This window comes from Tyto alba, unplaced genomic scaffold, assembly GCF_018691265.1.
Source record: "Tyto alba isolate M040663 unplaced genomic scaffold, T.alba_DEE_v4.0 Super-Scaffold_14, whole genome shotgun sequence".
Classification (NCBI taxonomy): Eukaryota; Metazoa; Chordata; class Aves; order Strigiformes; family Tytonidae; genus Tyto; species Tyto alba.
Genome location: NW_024881276.1, coordinates 36656045 through 36663935, shown reverse-complemented (window position 1 = coordinate 36663935; position 7891 = coordinate 36656045). Strand labels below are relative to the sequence as shown.

The following is a 7891-nucleotide window of genomic DNA, read 5'->3' as shown; positions in this document are numbered from 1 at the left end:
GATTTCAGTCTTGTTTTTGTTGTCTCATGCTTGGCGTTCACTGCTCGCTCTCTGTCTCTGTCTGTGGGTGTGTGTCTGTCTCCGTCTCTCCCTTTCTCTGAGATTACAAATTTAACTGTTTCCTAATTGTCTACTTTCCCCCATCCTTTTCCTACGAAATTAATTACCATCACACCGACCGGTCATAAGCGCGTACTAACTGGGTTTAGGGCGTGTACCCCGGTGCTTTGGCTTCCTTTCTTTACTTCGGGGCTGCACGGTGTTTTCTTTTGGACCTTTCCTGAGAGCGGATGCCCTTCACGTTTGCTGCCGCCGTCAGGTTGCCAAAGGGCTACCTGAGCCAGGGCTGCCGTGTAGCACTGCACCCTGGGACCTCCCTGCCCGGTTACGCCGGGGGCTTCTACGGCACCAGGCAGCTCTGAGAATTGGCTGGCGAATTGCGTATCACCTGTCCCCCCCTCTGGTAAATAATTTTTATACCGCGAATCACAGTGCTGTGGTATTGTCTGGAAAAATAATTCCCAAATACCGTTGGCGTAAAAAGGGAAAAGCCGAAAGATTGTCAACACCGTAAGTCATTAAAGTCCCTTGCCTTAAGAACAAAGGAACAAGGTAAAAAATGCACACAATAATTATGCTCTGTGGATTTTCATAGCCTGTCAGACAACTTGTGCCTGTGTTTCAGTTAACAGCCTTTGTTCTTTGTTTTGTGTTGTGTATTTTATAGACGCGTCTTGAGTTTCTCTGTGTATGTGTGTGTGTATTCGATATACGTGTATGTGCACAGACTGCTCTACCAACATGGATACAGATAAATACACAAGTGTAGCTCAAACATGCATTTTCAGTACTCGGTGTGGTGGTGCGGGTGTATTGCCATTGTTCTCTCGCAGTGCTCCCTCTGACGCAAGCAGCTTCTATTTTTTATTTTGTTTTAATTAAGTCTATAATAAATAAAATTAAAACAAAAAAAAAAATTACTTAGTCCGGTTAAATACTGATTGAAGTCCAGAAACTCACGATTTCAGCACAGTGAATGGTGATTCAGTCCCTGACAGTGTTTTGGCTATGAGACAATTCCTACTTATAAAGAGCACAATGAGTGTGTGGGGGGAAGAAAGATAGCATTAATTTTGAGGAAGATTAATATTAGTCTTTTTAATGTTCATCATTTTCTGAAGAAATTAATCCTCGTAGCTTTTGAGAGCTAGTGTGTCCTTCCCACTGGTATTTATTCAAGCAAAGGAAAAAATGAAGAAGGCGTATAATAAACTCCTAAGACTGTTCAAGAATTACTGGCATTATTTCTCTCTACATCACGTGTGAGCCTGGGTTGCCTGCTATTCCTGAGGCAGAGGATCGAGGATGAAAGTCTGTGTGTCAGAGCCTGTTTTCACAACTGCATTTGGAGATCTGTCTTATTGATTAGGAAAAAAAGGGGGTGGGAATAGGAGTGTGAGGTGAGGGGAGGACCGACTGACTACTGGCTTATTGCAGCTCAAGACATTTTCTTCCGGAAAGATGTCAAACAACTGAGACACAGCAACAGAGGAAGTAGAAAGGTGGAAAAATAAGAAGAGGGACCCTTTGGAAGAAATGAAGGCATTCCTTATGAGAGCCTTGAGGCTTTTTTTTCTTCTAACATCTGACCCACAAGGGCTAGAGTGACAGCGTCATGCAAATGCTGCAGTCCAGCAGGTCTGAGAGAGGGTGGATGCTAGAGAGTGAGTTAATGTTAATGATGAGTGCAGTGAAAATACCAGCCGATACCACCCCCTCCACACACAACTGCTCTGAGTCAGCATCCGCTGCTTTGCCTTGCCTTTTTGTGCGTGCGTGTGTGTGTGCGCGCGCGCATGTGTGTGTGTGTGTGTGTGTGCGCGCGTGTGTGTGCTAGTGACTGTGTGTGTGCATGGAAGGTAAAGCCAGTCAGTCAGTGAGAAGCAAAGGTACGTTTGAGAGCAACTAAAATCTGACTGATTTCCATCTTCAGAGCATCAGATGTATTCCCTAAAGAGGATGGGTCTATGCGATGGGGGTGGTATAATTATGTTAATGTCATATTTATAGAGGGGAGAGATTTTTCATTCTAATTATTGATTTGAAAGCTGTGGTCAAAATTGTTTGTTAAATCATGATCAGCTTTTAAAAAAGAAATTGAATGAAATCTAGGGACTGCTATACATATATATATATATCTCATATATATATTTTGTTTCGTTTAACTATTTTGTGTCTGAGGCATAACTGATTGAATGGTGCACAGTGACAAAGAAACGGCTCTTATGTAATGTTGCATTTTATCATCAGGTGAAATAATATTTTAGATAATCCAAAATGTTCTGAAATCTGAAGTATCATTTTGGAGGGGAGGGTGAAGGGCAGGGGTGGGGGTGGGGGGCACTGGCAAATCTTTTCTTCAGCAGTAGTGCTCTGTACAGCTTTTTTGTAAATGGATGATTCACCTGTTCGACCAGCAGAGATTCTAATTCTTCCCCCCTTTTCTCTTTTTTTCCTTTTTAAAGCTGAACGGCTTCCCGAAGAGCACTGTTTTCTATGCCAGATCCTGCTCCAGTGGCTAGGACCTTTATGGCTGCTGTTTCTTTTGCTCTGGGCTCTGATGGAGGAAAAAAAAAAAAAAAAAAAAAAGCCACAGTGGATCCTGTCCCTAAAGTAGAAATTTTCTTTTTCGTTCTGCCAACAAAGCTAAAGATCGGAGGAGAATGGATGCGAAAATAATTCGGGATTGTGGTTGTGCCATTAAAAGTGTTCGGCTTCAGAACGAAATTATTCGGGAAACCCGAGCATTTCTTCTTAGTGTATTGACAGTATTTGAAAGTTATGTGTGCTTTGAGTAATCTGGCTCAAGTGACAACAACCTTTGCATGTCAATGTTTTCTACAGTTTATGGAGCGAAAGCTAGTTTTGCCACCGGAAAGGAAGAAGCTTTTGCTAGCAGCCTGTAGAAGGATTAAATGTTGAACGTGGGGAAGAGGCAAAAAGTGAATACACGCCCAAAGGTTATCCTTGCATCGTGAATGGGTTTAAAGTACTCTCTGACCCAGGGCCCACCTGAACAGTAGGACTAAAAGTATAGTGGGGAAATATTTAAATTAGAAACCCCTTAATGAGCATTTAATCCTTCTTTCAGGCATTAAGGGAAATAGAATAAAATTGTTACTGTACAGATCTGCTGGAAGCAGATTTTAACCCATTTTTAGACGCTTCCCTCTGATGTATTATGATATAGCTACTTATGAGACAAGACAGTGAAGGTTTCTTTCCTGTGTTCTTTGTTTTTTCCTTTCAAAAGTTAAGGACTATAAGAAAACTCTGTTCAGTCAGCTGATACGTTGTTTGAATGTATGTATGCGTCTTGCCTGCATTTTTGATCTTTTCTGCCCCCTACTTGAAACTGTGGTTTGTTTATTTGGGGGGAAGGAGGGTTGTTGATTTGAAGGGGACATTGTTTTTTGGGTTGGTTTTTGTTTTGTTTTGTTTTGTTTTTTGACAATAGCAGTGAAAGTTTTAATGACAGTGATTATGACTACTAAGCAATTCAGTTTATTGGAAGACGAATTCTACTGGATCATATCGGACTTTTCCTAGTCCCTGAGACCCTAACTTGTGAGGTTTTTTAGCAACAATCACAAGTCAGGCTCTTGGGACCTAGGCGGAGGGGAACCAGCAGCTTTGGACTGTGATTGTGTCTCTTCAGAATTTAGAGAACCAAAGGAGCTTTCCTTGTCTGGAAGGGAAAAAAGGAAAATATACCTCTTTCAAATGTTTAGCAGCAGAACTGTTCCTACAAAAAAACCCACTTGTTATCCATTGTGTAACATTAGGCTGTTACATATTTGTGTGTTTAGAAAACTGGACTAGATGCCATGTAACATTTAGAAGTAAAAATTTACCTGAATGCCAGTTTGAACCTACAAAAAAAAAAAAAAAATCCAACTCAAAACAGATACTGAAATAAAAAAAAAAAATACTTTCGACCATATTATTATTATTATTATTATTGAAAATTCTGATATATAATTAGCACAAAGTATATTTTAAGCTGTATTGTTACAGCATTAATTAACTTTTAAAACATAAAACATAAACACTGATGTTTGAGGCCTAGAAAACATTTCATTCTATTGTTGTTTGAATAATGATTTCAGTCTACAGGAAAACTTGCTTAGCTTTTCCTGTAACAAGGGACAAAGATTATTTTGTAGTTAGTTGCCATTATTTTTGCCTAAGTGAGAACACAATATGGCATTTAAAATATTCTCTCATTTAATTTACATTTTAATCTGATAGAGAATATTGATGTAAAAAACGTATTACAGCATTAAAATCACTTTGCACACAGTCACATTTCTTGTACCTGTTCAATTTAAACTGAGCCGGCGATACTCTAAGCATCAGACTCAACTTCTAGCCTCTCCATCACTTTTTGCATTTTTTCCCCCTCTGACAAAAAAAAAAGAGGGAGCTTTAGGTTGTCCCTCAGGTGTTAAGTAATTCACATACTTCACATAAGAAGATTCACAAGCATGCAAGTTATTCTGCACCATTCATTAGTCTTGAACTACAACACATAATTTGATTTGTATTTCTTAATATTTTATAGGTGGGTTAGTTTTGAGTCATTTTGTCTGTTTCCTGTGCCTAACCCAAGATGCTGCAGGAACTTTGTTGATACATCAGGCTTCATTGAGACAAAGGCTTCACACAGATCAGGCATCTAAACTATTTGTTTATTTCAGAAGTGGTATTTTGGCTGCAGAATATTTTTTCCACTTGTGTGGGAGGAATTGTGTTTTTTTGTAAGCACCAACACTATTGTTAAAATAAATTATTCTTATCTGTTAGTATAATACTTTTTCTTGTTGTCTTGTTTTCTTAAGAGACAGAAACTATGAACTGTACATAGTTTTCAAGTTGCTCAAGATATAATTAGTCTTTAAATAGTCATAAAAATATTGCCTTAGCAATTACAATGATGATACAGTTCCTGTAAATATGCAGTTCTTTTCTTCGTAAACTGTCAATCCCACATGCTAAGAACACTCAGAAGAGCTACTTGCAAACATTCAGACACAGAGGTGATTTTTTAACACAGATGTGTTATTCAACATTGACCTCTATTTAGGCAATATTAGAAAAGTAGATCTGAATCTGTATAGAAAAGACGAATCTATGCAGCTAGGTACTACACTCATGAAGCTCTTCAGTAGCAACTGACATGTATTATGTACAATAGTTTTCGGTACTGAAAATGGTCTATTTAAGTTACTGATCAGGTGAACCCATATTCTGTTCATTCAAGCTATATAATGAGATAAAACTATATTGTGTGTAGGTATATGCATGTCAATATACAATTTAAATAATTCATTATATTTATCAAAATAAAAATCCTTACAGATTTCATCAGATATACAGTGCACATATTAAAGATTTTCATTGCATATATTTTTGAATTGCAAAATTTACTGGAATGTGGATGGTTCATGTTCAGCACTCTGAATTCATTTTGCATTTTATACTGTACGTACAATGAAGGTGAAACTGTAGTGTGAAACGTCTGTCTCTGTCAGTCTGAAGATTTCAAGTATGCTCTGCTCTGCAGTGAATGTGAGAAGAAAATGAATCATTAGAAACCCCTACCTGGCTTATTTGGTGCTACAGCAAAAGCCGTAAATATGCAGTAGTGCCTCTGCATTACTGTTTGAGTTGGGGTAACTCCAGTGGCTCTTCTCTGCCCATTGTACTCACTGCTGCCCCTTGCCATAGAGATAAAAAAGTTGGTACACTGCCTTCTTTTTTCCCTCCTCCCTCTTATTCCCCAGTTTCAACACAGTAAAACCAACCTCTGGTACACATTTTGCTCCTTGTGGTGGGGCAGAGGCGGATGGAGGGGAGAGAGAATCCCGATCTTCATTCGGGCAGAATTCCCACCAAGATCAACAAGATGTTTCCCTGTCCTGGGACTACGTGACAATGCCTACAGACACCATGCAGAAAGCAGTCTTATTTACACATTGACAGTATATGAAAGCTGCCTCTATTAGCACAAATAAACAGAAAGCATCATCTTCGGTATGCTATGCTTAGATATATGTACAGAATTTCAACATATTTCTATATGACTTTGTGTTGTTTCAGTCCAAAATGCTTTTAAATGCTATTTAATATGTGATTTCAGAGTAATCAGCTTGTGCTACAACAAAAACAAAAAACCAAAACACAAGCTCTTGCAAAGGGGGAGGAAGAGAGAGAGAGAGAGAGTGAAAATGATGTGTGGTGCATACAAAAAAGGAATGATATTAACAATTCGATGAATTCCTAGTTGGTAGACCAGACTGAGCCAGACGCATATATTAACGGCTGTCTGCTGCTGATGTGAGCCTGCTCAATGCGGTGGAAATGAAGGATCACCTAGTCTCTGACACCAGCTTATTTGTACGTTTTAATTTTAAAAAGGAAAATCACTGTTTTACATAAACATCTTAACCCCTGCATGATTTTCTTTCTTTTTTCCTCCCTCATATTGTTTGCTAATTTACTGTCAACTTAAAGTGCTGTTTAGCTACAGCCCAACAAAACATCAGTCAAAAAGCAGAGGAAAGTATTAGCTTCTCTTTTGTCTGCCATGTACAATTGGGTTATTATTATGATAATTGTCTACTTTAATTTTTAGTCTTTATGGGAGATGCAACAATTTTACAGAGCTTCAATTTTGAAACATTTTAAGTTTTAACAAGATACCATTTCATTTTAAACCTAAACCAACAAAAAAAAAATTAAAATGCTTATAGCTCAAGATGGGGTGATTTGATCAATTATTTTCATTAACCTGAAAGTCTTTAGCACCTTAATATAATATTACATATATGGGACAGGGTTTCTTTTCAAACCATGTAAATACTAAGATCCATTAATACAGTGCTGAAGACTGTTACATGAGTCAGGGGAATTCCAATCCAAGTTAATTACTGTTGGAATTAGAGGAAAGAATATTTTACTCAAAGTTGTATAACAAGAATCTACAATTATCACATTTCAGGGCATTGCTCTATTCATTTGGTGAGAAATGTCAATAAGTTTAACAGAAGATGTTATGCATTTCCATGGGTAATGAAAATCAGCACATTCACGATTAGCTAACACAACATTTTCAGTGTGTTAATATGCAGTGCAGCAAAAATTTCTGTAGGCAGTAAATGTAGCCATCATTTTGATTTGCCCATATGATGATTACGCTCAATTCCTGACTGGGTACTTAATTTCACACTGAAAAGCAGTCATCTCCTCTTAGGAACAGGCTGTAGCCTACAAAAAAAAATGAAAGACCGACTGCTGTCTGAGGTCTATAGCTAGCTAAATAGTCAGATAGATACAAGTAATAGATAGATAAAAAAAAAAAAAAAAAAAAGGGATACCATAAAATTGCCATCTGAAACTGTATCACTCAATTAAAAGTAGATTTATTTAGTTATGTTCATTTAAAATATTTTTGTCCAAACAATGTATTTGAGACATTTGTTACCTTGTTAAATTTTTTCATTGTTTGATGATTACAATAGGCACCTTCAGAGTTTGTTGGATGCTGCTTCGTTCCATTCCTTGGCAACACTAGAGTTACTCTTACCTGGTGAGTTATATCCTGACCAGAATCTAGCTATATTCATTTGTGTGCAAAGCTATGTTTTACTTGCAGTACCTAAGTAGCAACAAGTGGATGGACTATGGAAGCCTTAGAGAGTAAGTGAACATAAGATTATTAAGATCAACGCTGATAAAATTATTTCATCTTTATAAACATCTTTAACCTGTTAAGTAGGATTTTAAATTAATCACAGAACCATCCAGTCGATTATAGACCAAAGTTTAT

General features: G+C 37.6%; 1 long non-coding RNA gene across 1 annotated transcript; it reads left to right on the top strand.

Moving 5' to 3' along the window:
• The first annotated feature begins 1201 nt into the window (after window positions 1-1201).
• On the top strand, window positions 1202-3968 carry LOC122152921. Its single transcript, XR_006164907.1, has 2 exons — window positions 1202-1724; window positions 2526-3968. It is a non-coding gene; the product is annotated as an uncharacterized LOC122152921 (long non-coding RNA).
• The last annotated feature ends 3923 nt before the right edge of the window (window positions 3969-7891 follow it).